Source organism: Microtus pennsylvanicus, chromosome 3 (genome assembly GCF_037038515.1).
Source record: "Microtus pennsylvanicus isolate mMicPen1 chromosome 3, mMicPen1.hap1, whole genome shotgun sequence".
NCBI lineage: Eukaryota > Metazoa > Chordata > Mammalia > Rodentia > Cricetidae > Microtus > Microtus pennsylvanicus.
Window position 1 is genome coordinate 108215309 of NC_134581.1, and position 15819 is coordinate 108231127.

Sequence of the window (15819 nt, forward strand, 5' to 3'; positions counted from 1 at the left end):
GGTTGGTTGGTTGTTTGGTTGGTTGGTTGTTTGTTTGTTTGTTTGGTTGGTTGGTTGGTTGGTGTACCCCTGAGTCAGTCTCTTGCTCAGTAGTCCTTGCTGGCCTGGAATTCGCCATGTAGACCAGGCTGGATTCAAACTTATGGCAATCCTCCTGTTTCTGCCTACAGAGTGCTGGGATTTCAGACATGCACCACTAAACACCAACCTAACTATGGCATTTATTAAGTGTAGTTTATCTTTGTAATTTGATAGTTGGGAAATATTCCATGACAATTGGCTTACTATAAGAATTTTTTTTTCTGTGAATGGTTTAACCGCCACTACTTTGTAGCAGATGTGAAGACCTTGTCCAAACCTAATTTCGGATCCTATGACATTTTTCCTCTGTGCATTGTTTATAAAAGCACCATATCTTTATTTCAATTGCTGGCTAAGTGGTGAATGTGTAATGGTACAAGCCAACAAGTCTGAAAACCCTGATCCCCTGATCCCACATGGTCAAAGGAGAGAACTGACTACTGCAAGCTGTCCTCCGATGTCACACACATACATCCTGATGTGTGTATCCCCATTAAATAATAGAAATAACTCTATAAAGTAATAATAATAAAACCCAAGTCTAAAGCTTTGCATCTGTTGATAATTCAAGCATTCTAGTATAAAAGAGGCTTAAACAGTTTAAAAGCCCACAGAGCTGAAAAATATTTCAGATAAGTATCCTATTAGTAACTGTTAATATACCAGAAGAAAATGGGACATAAAGATGTCTATAAGCATGATCAAGTTGTCAGGGACTTTAGTGTCTGTTCTCTTGAGGTGTTGCTGAAGACTGGAGTTAAAGGGACTGTGGGACTTCCTACAGACTCTGTGTGACAAGAGTCCTACGAGACTACTTGCCAGTCTTGGTTGCTTCTTCTTGCACCACCCTCTGAAAGCCAAGCAAGCTATCCGAGGATTTATCTTCAGCCTTTATGTTTAAACTCACATCAAAATAAAACTGTCACCTGAGGAAAACATAAATCTCTGTATTAAAAATGATGTTATCACATCATACGAACCTCTAAAACTATTGAAAATTGCTATTTTATTTTTATAATTAACTCTCCGTTGGGTAATTTTAGGAGACAGACACATCACCCAAGATGTCCTTAGGGAAGTCTGCAGATTTTTCCATTTCATTGCTAATGAGCCATTTTCACCTGACTTCTGTTCCCATCACTCCCCACTGAAGAACCAGCTGTCAATTTCCACAGTTGAGCAGGCAGGTTTGGTACCAAACAGGTGTCAGCAGGATGGGAAAGAAATCATACGAGTGGAGGTAGTTAATCTGGAAATGCAATGCTCCACCTGGTGTCATTAAAGACTGACTGCATATCAGAGATGGTCAACCAGGGCTAATCAACACTTAAGGCTGTGAATATCCTTGGGAAGGAAGATGAGAACACTTGACATAAGTTGGATATCTGAACAGTCCTGTGCTCAGTGTACAATCCATGGTGCCCATTCATAAATGGTGGATGATAGGCCCTGCTTCTACAGAGGAAGGAAGTGAATGGGGCTATTCCAGACTATAGCACAGACACTGCAATGCTCTCGGTGTGATAGTCCCTCTGAAGCAAACACTCTTACCTACTGAGTCATAGTGGGTTCTGCTTACCTGACTTAATAGAGCTGGATGTGCTTTGCGAGCTGTGATCACTTAACAGAAATCTGAAAATGGTATTATAATTAGCATTGCTTTCAAGGGTCATTTTAATTACTTTTAATGCAGCAGACATTCATGAACATGTGACTTAGTTCATCTCTCTGTATGTAACTATGACCATATATATTTTGATTTGGTTTTTTTTTCTCTTTAGAATTTGTTTTTGAAGACTGTCTTCTTTGGTGACATGGTAGTAGGCTGGGGGGTGTCCTGTGATGTCATAGCACCTGACAGGACCACTTTTACGGAACTCATCACACAGTGTTAGAACTGGCTGCAGGTTCTAGTATCTCACCGAGTCACTAAGTCATAAAATGATTATTCCCTGTGTTCTTGCCTTCTTTAGTCCTCAGGCTTCAGTACATAGCATAGAACATAATGGAGATTCAAGAAATATATTAAAATGGATTTGCTTCATGAGTACACATAAATAAATGTTCATACAAGCAAGAGTAGGAACCCCTCCTCCTGTTCTGTGATTGGCTGTCAATCTGGATGCAGTGTGACAGATTCAATGGCAAGCGTGAAAATGCCCTCCTAGAGCACAGTAGTGATGGGAATGGAGTAGGAACAGATCTGAGGTCGGCAGAGGTTCAATCAGTACGATTTGGACAATAAGTGAAGAGAGGAAGAATGAGAAGCCTGAGGGGGCTGTCAGATCTGCGCTTCACAGTTGTGGGAAGACAGTGGGCTCATCCACACGGTGAGGAAGCAGAACAGCAAGAGGAGCTGAGGACTGTGAAAATTGTCTTCCAGAAGGGTCAGGGAAGGCAGAGTACCTGCTTCCTAACTACAGTTAGCTGTGTTTATTTTGGAGAACACGCAAGGAAAATTGTATCAATCTGGAATCTTTAATGTTTTGTGGAGGTTCTGCATTGTCTAGGAAAAAAAATTGAAGTAAGAATTCAAGAAGGCAGGTCTCAAGAATGTACTAAGATACTAAGATACCGAGTAGGTGGGAGGGATGGGGGTCAAGTGGATCAGTAAGTGTGTAACATAGCCATGAGGAATGAACCAATTCTGAGTATAAAAATGAAGGCAGCCCGCAGGCAGTGATGGTGCACACCCTTAATCCCAGAGGCAGGTGGATCTCTGTGAGTTAGAGACCAGCCTGGTCTACAAGAGCTAGTTCCAGGACAGGCTCTAAAGCTACACAGAGAAACCTTGTGGCAAAAAGCAAAACAAAACATAACAAAACAACAAAAACAAAAAATGAAACCAGCCTGAAAATTGTCCACTGGGGAACATGGTTATGTTTTATGTAAATGAAGTTTATAGCGTGTGCAACAGTAAGAAAACATGATGGTCCACTGAAGTCTTGTGTCCACTGAAGGCTCTCGGACCTGTGATTTTTCTGAGTGTGACATGGAAGTGTTTCTAGATAAGCTTAATATGCTAATCAGTTGAATGTATAAAGTAGGCCTCTTTCATAGAGGTGCGCCATAGCTGACCAGTGGAAAGCAGGAAGTCTGAAAACAACATAAGGGCTGACTATCTGCTGAGTGAGGTATGGCTTCCTCCTGGAAGACAGCCCTGAAATTGGAGTGTGTTTCCTCATTGCCTTAAACCAACAGCTGTCATGAAAGCCCTACCTGTGTCTCTGGGCTGCTGCTATTTGGGTTCAAACTAGCATATCAGTTCCCATGACTGTTGATTACAGACCTCAAAACACTCTAAATGGTCTATCAAAAACATATTATATGAACAAAAACCATGTCATTAAATGGATAATTCTACTAAAGCATGAACTTTGCTTAAATTACATAAAATAGATACACCCTCAAACAAGTAAATTCCCACTAGGTCACTTAAGAACCAAGGACATAATGGTTCAGATAGCTGTAAATGGCTTATTAGATTTTAAAACCCTTACATAAAACATCAAATAAAATTTCACAAATACTTGGGATAGCATAAAATATAAAGTATCTCTTAAAAACTAAGGAATTGAGAAAATGCTGATATAAAGTGATGTGGCAAATGGCTCCTTAACTATTGTAATCATGTAAGAAAGGTCAGCTCAGGTAAAAGCCCGCAGCGTCATTTGTGTCTATGAGTAAATATTGAGATTCCAAGTATCATTAAACAGAGCCGTTGCTTACAACACTTAATAAAAATAATGGGCTCGGGTTAAATGAAAACATTGCAGAGGAGTCTTTTTTATTCACATTCCCAACACTTTCTTAACAGGTATCTTTGGAGGATTGCTATTTAATGCCACTCAAGTCCTGCAGTGCCTCGTTTCTGTGTGATTACCACGAAAGGGTTACTTTACAGAGACTGCCGCCTTTTGGAGAGTGTGATTTGGACCCTGATTCAGAAAACAGGTACAGCTGTTATTTTCTCTCTGAAACGTTTTTGTTGCAAATGAAAAAAAAAAATAAAAGTGTTGACTGGAAACCCAGAACAGAATAGCCATGTGTCCTTTCAGCTTTGACTCAAAACCCAGCGTAGGAAAGCCGCGTGGTGTTTCAGCTGCTCCTCACTCCTGGTACTGCCGCAGGAAGCTGAGCATGGACGCCAGTCGAGGGCGTGCTTTGTGATTGAAGTAAAAACATTTTGAGTAAAAGTAAGCACTAGGACATTACAAAAATACTGCAGTCAAACTCACAGCGCTTTCATCTTGGCTTTTGGTTCGCATGAGCATGGCAGGCAGAACAGGGTAGCCCCAGAGAGCTGGCCACAGTCAGGAGAATAATGTGTAGCCCAGAATCACGCGATCTTCCCAGTCATTGTCTGACCTTCTGGCGGGTGCATTTTGTACTTGTTGGTTGTTTATGTAGAAGATAATGATGAAGGTAAGTGAGCAGGAGGTGACAGACAGGGAGCGGTATCCTCACCAAGCATATGAGCCAGGCATCTCCTGTACAAGGATGCGGTTGTGCTGTTTGTTCAAGAGCACTGCATTGTTTCCGTGGCACCCACATGTTACTAGATATTAACTAGACTTGTTTACTGTAAAATTATTCATTGGGTAACTTAGTAATTGTCCTTAAAGTAGGAATCTTACACTATTTAAAATATATGAATAAACACATGTCTAATACCCATGACTAAGTAGGCACCAATAGACAATTTCAAACCAAATTTATTGGAATGCTCTGTGTCGATATTTGAATGATGATTATATATTTTTAAGTAATCAGTATAAAAATTTTAAATGTAATTAAGAATGAATTCTTGTATTATTGTTTTTAAAACGGGCATCGTTTCAAACTAATTTAAAGGTTTCAATTCTCTAAATATTAAATTGATCAAAATACTAGAGATTCCCTCCCCAGTCTATCCTGTGGGTTGAGAGTTTTACAGGCGGACTACAAGTGAGGAGGTGACAATGCTGGGAAGAGTCTGTAGGACAGTGCAGCGTGACCTGTGATCCAGGCAGTCAGCCCTCATCTTACAGACACATGCAGATTCTCAAGGGTTTATATTTCTTGAAGTTTTCACGAATTCTGTTAAACTATAACAGTTCTTCTGTTGATTAAAGATCCTAACTAGATGAGGTATCCATCAATTAAATCTGCCAAGTAAAGCAATCATGACTTTTATCATTAAAAATTAGGTAAGTAAATAGGAAATCGAAAAAGAAAGGACAGGGAAGGAGGCATAATGTTTCTGACAGAACTCTGGGATGTAACTTTCCCACCAATTAGCACATCATTTCATTACAACATTGGAAAAACTTAAAGACAATCATCATATTTGAGCCTTTAAGAGATGTAAAACTGATCTGAGAATATGCAACAAAAACAAAATAGTTAACAATTTCAACAATCCATATTCTGTCTGTAAATAGAATGTAAAGGTGTTATATCTTGTGTATCATTTTGTTTTGTTTAAGCATAGGAACATTTTCATAAATCAAAATCCATTTTAAACTTCTACTTCTGAAATACCTGTGAACAGTAAATTGTATCCTGACTCCTTAGTTCAGCTTAGCAAGGGAAGAAATAAATAATTTATGGTGTTTGTCAAGTTCGGGGGAAAAAAAGCAACAGCACACAGCTCAGCTGCTGTGGTGTGAGAGGGAGCCCAGAGCTCACTGACATGTGGGTAAAGATGGAATCTAAATATACGCCGCTCGCATTAGCAATGGAAACGAGACATGGTGAGTGTCTTGACCAGCTGTGACCTGGTACATCACCTCGGGTGTCAACCCTAATGTATTCAATTTGTTGGAGTTCAACAGAACTCTAATCACAGTTTGTTGAGAGGATTTTGTTGGCATCTTATTAAATTGAGTTTTGAGAATGGGGACATGGAGGTCCAGTCACTGAACAGGGAAGCTGTGGCTCTTGGCTTGGCAGAGTGCAGGGGGTTCATTCCGGCCATGTCATTCTTAGTACCGTTCTGAGCAACTAATTGAAAAGCACATCGGTAGAATGAAAACAATCTGAACAGATGAGCTGGGCTGAACATTCCAAAGAGGCAGAAGTGAATTAGAATTGATGAATTTGATGAGCTTGGGTGACAGCGTCACATTAAATAAGGTCTGCTCCATTCGCGGACTCACATGTCATCTGTCTATGCAACCACAAAAAAACATTCAGGGGACTCATTGGCAGTTCATCTCGACATACCAGCTAAGCCATTATAAGAGGCGACACATATTAAAAGGGGTCCTAAGTTCAGCCACTGAGAATAAAACACTTCCCTCGATAACTTACACAACTGTCTCCAGCAGTCATTGGCCCAGACCCAAGAGAAAGAGTTCCTTCCATTAGGGAGAGGTCCCTAGGGCTCTGAGGTTATAGATTTTCAGAATTGGCAGGATTGTTCATTACCTAATGAAAATAAACTGGGCATTACTGCATGCAGCTGGAGGTACAGTGGCTGAGAACAGGAGAGTACAAGGTGCTCTGAATTCCAGAACTGAAGAATTTAAATTTCATTAGTAATGCTTTTGAAAATCGCATAACATTTTTGGAAGAAATCACTCAAGTATTTGTTAATTATTGTGCTTTGTATATGCGAATACCATTGTTACTTGTGAATGTGTTCACAGTATATAACTCATTCCTGAAAGATGAAATTGAAAGGAAAATCCATGGAAACAGTCAGAGTGAATATCAGAATGTATCAGCAATTTTGGAGACCACAATATTCTTCCACACACAGGCACCAAGAGCAACTAGGAACTGCAACTCTTGATTGTCAGGTGGGAGAAGGCTTGGTTCCCTCACAAACGGTACACAGCACTACTAACATTGCCATTCACTTGTAGGGGTTAGGATAAAGTGATCCTTATTCTGCAATTTGTAAAATGTAATAATTTGTTTTTAACTATACTTAATGATTGTTTCGTAAAAATTGTGCCTTGAAGTATTTTATTAGAAATTTATTATATGAAGTATATAAAATTGTCTGTATAGGTTAACTCAAAATTCTTCCCCAAGTTGCTAGTCAGTTGATGTGAGTGCTTCATAGCATGAAGGTAATACAATACCAGTCAGAGTTTATCTCTTTCTACTTGTTTTAGAGGAGAAAGGGTGTAGTCCGTGAAGTTGTTCTTAGTTTCTGTTCATCTGGGCTACTTTGGGGAATGAATGCTTGTCAGCTGAACTTCTTAATGGTGGAAAGAAAGTGGGGTTTACTTAAAAGAAGAAGCTGGGAATTCAGCGAGGTGACATGACAGAGTGCTGAGGCTTTACGGAACAAAAGTCTTTCGGAATATGATGGGACCCAGCTGGAAGTTGGCTGCATACAATCACTATAGTTAATGTAAGGGTATTTCATTTTGTCGTGTAAGGTATGAAATCTAATTAGTTAATAAAAGCTCTAGGTAAATAATGTGGACATTATGTGCAAGGTACTATTGAAATGGAAGAATATTATTGACAAGGGTCAACAAAATGCCTTAGGGGAATTAAGGTACTTGTAGCCAAGTCTGATGACCTGGGCGAAGTCCTTAGAAATCACATGGTTTAAGGAGACAACTGGCTTCCATAGTTGTTTTCTGGCCACGGGCACATGCATGTGTGCATGCAAGGATGTGTGTGCGTACACACATGTGCACACACATTTTTAATCAGAAATACTTACACTTCAATTTTGCAAAACTTTTCTATACCTTTTAATGCTCAGAAGGATTGCTTTTGAATGGCAAACATTCCAAATGAATGTTCCGTAATAGGTTTTGATAGCAATGTACATCCAACCCCATGGGCATATGAGCAATGGTGGAAGCCTGACTCACCAGAGATGTGAACACTTCCAGGCCATTTGAGAGTACATCTGGGGCTTTATTTCCATGAACAGTCAGTCTACAATGTTGCTAATGTCTGTACTAGGACCGAGGGGAAACTCCAGGTTTAAAAAGAAATGTTTAATAGGTGTGGACTCTTTCCTAAAAAACTATTCTACTTTCTCTATGTTTTGAGGTATAAATGGCAAATGAAAAGATTACAGCTAAGAGATGAGGTAATGTTGGAGTGAGTCTCTATCAATTTGTCATCTTTAAAAATCCCGCTATTATGTTAACTTTTATGAGCCTCAGGGTTTCTTCACTTATAAATTGGATCATATCTTATTTTTAGAAAAAGTGTGAGAAGATGGGATAGAGCATATCTATAACTACGTCTATGTATACACAGTGACATATACATAAATGTATATATTTGAGGTTTGGTATGTAGAAAATGTTTAACAGATGGTTGTACTGTGATAAAATAAGTACCATGGTTTGTAACTCACCAAGAAGAACAAAACTTTCTTGAGACTCTGATAAAATATCAATGAAGGGAAGAGAAGTAAATGAGGAGAAGAGGAAGAGAAACATGCAGGGGAGAATAGGGAGGGAGGGGAGAACACATAAGAGGGGAAGAGAAGGGAGTATGTGGAAGGAAAGGAAAGATGGAGAAAGAAAGAAAAGCAGAAATAAATAGATGTGCCCCTTCCTTGGTGCAAATCATGCATCTTGAGACTCTTACTAGGTGTGAGAAAGAAGTGTTAGAATTCAACCCTTTTTGTCCCAGATGGTAAGAAGATAGCATTTCAAAGTGGATCTCAGTCATTATTGAAAGAACTGTTGTGTAGTACTATTCTGGTGGGGACCAGGGTTATTTAGTCCAGTTCCCCATCCCCGTGTTATCCAGGAAATCAGAAAGCCTAGGTGTAACACCCGATTCTGTGTTATCCCCTCGGTACAGTTCGCGCGCCACTGTACCGTAGGCAAGCCGGGCAAGGACCTGGAGATTGAAAGAACACACAAGAGATCTGGGTCATTCGAAAGGAGATCAGCCGAATGCCTTTTAATCAACCTTGGGGAAATCCTTATATACCTGCCGCTGCTGCACAAGGATTTCCACCCAGGCAGGTGGGAGATTACCATACCAAAGATGGAGTAAACAATGTCCTACAGCTAATCACCAGGTAGGGCAGAGGGAGCACAGGAACAAACAGAATGTTTTAGTTAGCTGACCAGAAACGGTCCTCAAGATGAACTCCAGGAACAAGTGTAGACCTGGGCCCTACACCTGGGATTCCAACAGTGCAATTCCTGGAGACCCACCCAGGCACTTAGTACTAGATGACAGCAAACAGAGCCATGCCTGAGAGAGAGGGCGGTGCAGCAAAGCCCCTCCTACTGCAGCAGCCACTGATGCTGTCCCCAGTATGGTGGCCAGAGCCAGAAGCTGTGTATGCTCTTTGTGCGTCCTTACTTAAGATCCCTTCACCTTTATTTAGCTCTTATGATAAACCTGAGTTAAACATTTCTTTCCTGATGTTTGTTCCTTCAGCGACCTTAGCAGCTCTAAATCACCTCTATCTAGAATTCTTTCTGCTTGAAATATCTTAACAAAGAAAGGTGACTAAAAATAAACACCCTCTCCACACATTTATGTAAAGCCCAGTGAGATGCCTAAAAGCAGAAAGACAAATCATTCATTGCACAGAAAAGTGCTCTGCTTCAAACAGGTGTTAACTTCCTTCCTCTGATTCCGGTTTGCTATAACTTTGTAAAGTTAACATAACATAATTCTTTTAAATGTGTTAAGGAGATAGAGCTAAGGACCAGTAGGCACAGGGACGGGTGCAGATGCAGGTGCCCGGTGAAAGCTTAGGTGCAGGCACATGCACCAGCACAGATGCAGGCACAGGTATAGGTCCAGACATGGTGCAGGCACAGGAGCAAGTGCAGGTGCAGGCTCAGATGTAGGCAGACGCAGATACAGGTGCAGGAGCAGGTGCAGGCACAAACGCAGGTGCAGGCACAAGTGCAGGTGCAGGCTTAGGTGCAAGTTCAGGTGTAGGTGTCATCTCAGGTGCAAGTGCAGACAGAGATCCAGGTGCAGGTGCAAGCACATGTGCAGGCTCAGATGCAGGCAGACTCAGATGCAGGTGCAGGTGCACATGAAGGCACACGCACGGGCACAGGTGCAGGGAGCACTTGCAGAGAGCAATATGCGTGTCTGGCACAACTACTACTCACAGCAGCTGCCTGTGCCTCCAGCTACAAGAAAGTTGTTACCCTCTTCTGCCCTCCTTAGAACAAGCTGAGTATTTTATGCACTCATGGTGTCCATACTTATACTCAGGTACACATATTAACATGTGCATAAAATATAAACAAATAATTAAATGAAACTTTTAAAATGTGTTAAGTGAATAGTGTGGAACCTTAGTCAGACCTCTGGAAGACAAGAGAAACAACAGAAAATATTTTTGTCTTATTAAACTAGACATACAAACAAAATGATAGAATACAGTAGATGAGTGAGGAGGAAGGTACCATCCCATAAATGTGTAAGTAAAATTCTGATCATAAAAATATAAATAAAATTAAATTGTTTAGTGTGTTTTTCAGAAGTTAAGTAATGAAAAATAGCTTGGATTAGATTTTAAAGTCTTGATGTAATAAGCAGAATTTTTAATTTAAGGGCAAAAATGTGGCAATATTTGCATCACCTCAACACAGAAAAAGATATTTTTAAGGAAGCAAGCCTAGTCTGTAAATGCACAAGACAAAGGATATGATTAAAAATGAGGAGAAAGACTACTGGACCATCTTGCCATCTAAACCTTTAACATTCCCTATTGCCTGAAAAGTAGAATGTAGACTTTAATATTGGTGTTTTTTATACATTTGCTCTAGAGCTTTCTATTGTGTATTTTCCAGATGGTTAAATGGTAATTCTGTCCCTGAATCTTTATACACTCCTGCCTTTTGATCCGGTACTTCTCAATTCTTCTTGGGTAAGGACTAGATGTGCTTCCTGCCACTAGGCTTTGTTTTGTATGGCACTTCCTGGTGGACAGAAGGACACGGAAGTTGCAATGTGCCAGCCGTGAGGTAGACCTTAGGTGTGTGAGCGATGTCTCCCTGCAATCACAGTGCTAATGAAGAAGGGAGAACGATGCAGAATATAGGATGTGATGGTGTCGCTCTTGTTCTCGGTCATCACATACAGATGTAGCTCATCATGCAGCCTTTGCCAATTGATAGAAGCATTATTTATAAGAAAATTCATATCTATTATTCCCATCAACTCATTGTCCTTAAGTGTCCACTATACCATCCTTCTCAGGTATATTTTTCCTTCTCTGGAATGAAAACCCATTTCGTTCTCTCTCTCTCTCTCTCTCTCTCTCTCTCTCTCTCTCTCTCTCTCTCTTCTTCCTCCCTCTGTCTGTCTCTCTTTCTCTCTCATTTTATCTATCTCTATCTCCCTCCCTCTCTTTCTCATGTTTTTCCATATTTCAAATCACTATCAATTTCTCTTGCTTTATATGTATTTCTGCTTCTTCTGTTAAAAAAAACCACATTCTAACTGATAACAATATTTGTTCATCCAGTTTTATTTTGTATAGGGTACATTTTTAACTGTGTGGCACACTATACAAATCTGGGCCTTTCGTGATTCCTTGCACCTCTTCTATTCTTGATACTTAGAAAACAGTATATAAACTCTTATTACTCATTGCTGAAAAGGTAGATGCTTATTTTTATTCCATAAATAATAGCTTCATTTACAAATTATTTTTCAGACCTGTTTTCCTTTTACTTTTAATTTTAAGATTTACTTATTTTTATTTTATAAGTCCTTTGCCTACATGGAAGTTGGTACACCATATGTCTGCAGTGCTCATGGTGGCCAGAAGAGGGTGTCAGATAACTTGGGAATGGAATTACAATTGGTTGTGAGCTGCTGTTTCGGAATCAGAGACAGGTCCTTTGAACGAACTGCCGTTGCTCCTAACTGCAGAGATCTCTCCAGCCTTTCTTTTTACTTTCTTATGAGTTACGATGATTGGGAGAACCCATGTGTCTAATGCAAATAGTAAATTTGACTATTATAGCTCAAGGGAAATTGCCAGTTATAGATGACTTATATCTCTGTAGAAAAATTACACAGCCTTAAACCTAATGTCTATGGAGTCATCAGTTAGCCTGTTGGTAGTAACAGCTTAAAGGACAGGTGATTTCTGACTGGCAGTGTTCCGTAGAGGGTGTAACCTGAGACAAAAGAGGGAAACTGCAGCTGGAAAATTTGCTTAGTGCTTGAGCCTGGTTCCCAGCCTCAGTGTCAGCTGGTTCACAATCTCCTCCAACTCCACACCCAGGATGTCCGACAATGCCTTCTTACTTCTACAGGCAACTGCATGAAGGTACATAGACATGCACACTTGCAAACACACACATGCACACACATACAAATTTAAGTTTATTGAGTGTGTCAGTTTTCTCCCATATTCTCCTAAGTCGGTTTGTTTCTGGCATTTAAAGACTGGAAAGGGGAGACCACGATTTTTTCAGAAGAGGCTTCTATTCAGACATACTGTGGAGACTGTTGAGGATCTCCAACAGTGACATCTGAAGGATGTAAAGAATCTGCGAATTCGTGGTCCCTTTTAATAGTGGAAAGACTATGGAGTTCTGAAAGACTCAGCTTGATGCTGACACCTTCGGTGCAAGGTTACAGACTTTACAGACAAGCTCTCTGTCAGAGACAATGACCTAGGTTATGTTTCCATAACCCCCAGGGTTGCTCAAAACTGTGTGTAACTCTAATCCCATAGTTTATGATACCCTCTCTGATTTATGTGGACACAAAGTGAACAATTGGTTGTCATATGTACATGGAAATCTAACATTCATTCATGAAATAAAAATATATCTTTTAAACACTACACTAACATGTGGAACAAGAAGCTCTGTATTTCCCTGGAGGAAATAGCAGAAAGTCACCCCTATGTCTGTATGTCACAGCAGCTAATTATATCATTCAAAGCCTCCAGTGGCACACACAATGGGAAATAGGAAAGAGTGGAGAAGCTTTCCCAGAGACAGGTCTTCCAGGTGACTTAACCCTCTAGTTTTCTGAGCTCTCCAGCATACATACAACAATGGATTTTCACATTATTCTTCTCACTATATCCTGTTTGGTAGAAACTTTTTTAAATGTTATATTCTCAAATTTAGGGTTAAAAACATTGTGATCATCAATGGTCATCAAGAGGTCAAATACCCCTCTCTTTCATTCCCTTCCCCTAGTCCCCCTCGATCCTTTATCTTCTCTTTCACATACATACACGTACATTTGTATGGGTAAACTTTGTCCCTTTTACATCTTTTAATTTTACTTCATGTGTATGAGTATTCTGCTTTTATGTATGTTTGTGCATCACGTGTGTTCCTGGTGCCTGTGGAGGACAGAGGGGAAATCAGAGGCCATGGAATGGAAGTCACAAAGGTAGTAAGATACTACATAGGTACTGGAAACTGAACTTGGGTCCTTGGGAAGAACACGTGGTGCTTTTAACTGCTGTGTCATCTTTCCATTCCAATCTTTGCCCTTTTTTCCAGAAAATATTACTACCAAGGATTAAATCAGGTCATTGCAATAAACAAAAACAAAGGATTAACACACACACACCAGTGCTTTTGTCCTGAAACTAAGGCTCTTTGTTCTTAGAACTTTGAAGATTCTCACCCACAGCCGCATAAATTCTCAGAAATGATCTGTAACAGATGCCATAGTCTAGCTCCTCAATGCCTCACAATTTAATAATAGAATACAAAAAATATAACTAGGCTTCTACAAATAGAAACTCATCTATTCTGAACTGAGAATTAAGAGTCAATGTCCTCATGTTGGCAACTAGAAGACAATGGGCATATAAACAAATTCTTCATGCAAAGCAACTTAGAAATGTTTCATAAAGTAGCTAATAGGTGGGAAATTACTGGCAAACCCCACAGACCTAAACCATGTCATCAATAATGTAATTTTAACTTAGCTTGCATTGTCCCATCTAAGCAGATACTTGCCTGGACAGGATCCTCCAATCAACTTAAGTTATAAAAACAAGATGCAAAAGATTGACAAACTTCAGCATAAAGAGTACCTAGTGTTCCATTAATAATCAATTTTGTTTCATCTTAAAATTCGAATATTTAAAATGAGTTTAGTAAACTATATAAGTAAAATTAGATTTTCTCTGCTTTCCTTCTCATGGGCACTTAATAGTAAATTTAACATTATATATAGGGGTTATATTTTAGCTTGCATAATTATAGTGAATGAAGATGACTTACAATATTTTGGCAGTAATGCAACATTATTGATTTATTTAGTTTGTTCAAAGAATTGACTTACTCCAAATTTAAGGAGCAGAATGATAGACACTAAGTTCCTCAAATGAGCCAGTACGATTAACACAGTGAGCCATTGCTCTACGTGGGGTTTTCATTTACTTATTTATCTTTTCTTCTTGACTTAGCTTCTCATGTAGTCCAGGCTAGCCTTACACTCACTGTATAGTTAAGAACAGCCTTGAACTCTTAACCCTCCTGGCTCAACTACCCAGTGTTGAGATCACATGGATGTGGTGTTACTGTTCGAGATCACATGGATGTGGTGTTACTGTTCGAGATCACATGGATGTGGTGTTACTGTTCGAGATCACATGGATGTGGTGTTACTGTTCGAGATCACATGGATGTGGTGTTACTGTTCGAGATCACATGGATGTGGTGTTACTGTTCGAGATCACATGGATGTGGTGTTACTGTTCGAGATCACATGGATGTGGTGTTACTGTGATTCTGATTTGTCAATCACGCATGCTTCTCTATGCTATCTTACTTTAAATTGCCCAAATCATCTTGATTGCGAAGTTTTTGATAAAGAACCATTTTCATTTTAAGGAATGTTAAAGGTAGTTCTAATGCACTTCACTTCACATTCGTGTAGAAATGTAACTCTGGTCTTCAGCTAAAATATCAGAATGACAAGAGATTATTAACAAAGCAATAATGTATACCCACCTCCCAAGAAATGATTTTTAAAAGTTGCACCAGAGTTATTTCAGCAAACACTTCTAAAACAAATTGATTTTAAAAAAAATCTCTGTGCCATTTGCAGCAGCAGAAGTCGAGCGTTTGCTGACAAGCCAGAGAAGCCCTCTGTGACTCTGCTCCACACCGGTCACAAATTCATGAATTTTATGATTGTTTCCATCAAGTGTCGGTATATAAAGACTGACATTAGAGCCAGGAAGTCTTCATACTGTTCAGCACAGGCCTGCGCAGATTCCTACAATGCTCCTGAACACCCAGAGGCAGAGAAGGAGCAAGGCAGGGCAATGGCCTGTGGACCACTGAGCTGGGAAGATGCCAGTGAACTCACCAGCTGCCCTAAATGACTGTAGGGGAGCATTTGAAGGATTATAGTGAATGCAATAATGACATCTACTACCGAGATATAATTAACTAGAGTCAGATTCTGTTCTGTGAATGTACACTGAGGCTTAGAATGGATTTCAGAATCAAATATGTAGATGATCTAAAAATAACTGGGACTTTTAAGCTGATTTTATCTTTCAATTTATTAGAAGTATATGAAAACATGAATCAACTCCCCTTAAATTATTGTTTTCACTTTTTAAAGGTAAGGAGAGTGCAATAAAAAATGTTTCATTCAAATTAGCATAAGAACTAGAACATAAGCCATAGCTGTAGAAAAATAAAGAAAAGGATTGAATTTTTTTGGATGAGCATCACCTTTTAATTGAAGTTTTAGTATTTGTTGATGGATTATATAAGATTTATAATAAAATGAAAAGGATTTATGCCCAAGAAAGTGCAATGTAGGGTTGCCTTGGCAACT

General features: G+C 39.5%; 1 protein-coding gene across 1 annotated transcript in view; it reads left to right on the forward strand.

Annotated features, from left to right (window-relative positions):
• The window catches only part of Cntn5 (contactin 5), a 1171096-nt gene that overhangs the window by 275028 nt on the left and 880249 nt on the right, over positions 1 to 15819 (forward strand). The window contains exon 2 of the mRNA XM_075966832.1: positions 3899 to 4035. The gene's annotated coding sequence lies outside the window, so the exon portion shown is untranslated. The remainder of the gene's footprint in view (positions 1 to 3898; positions 4036 to 15819) is intronic.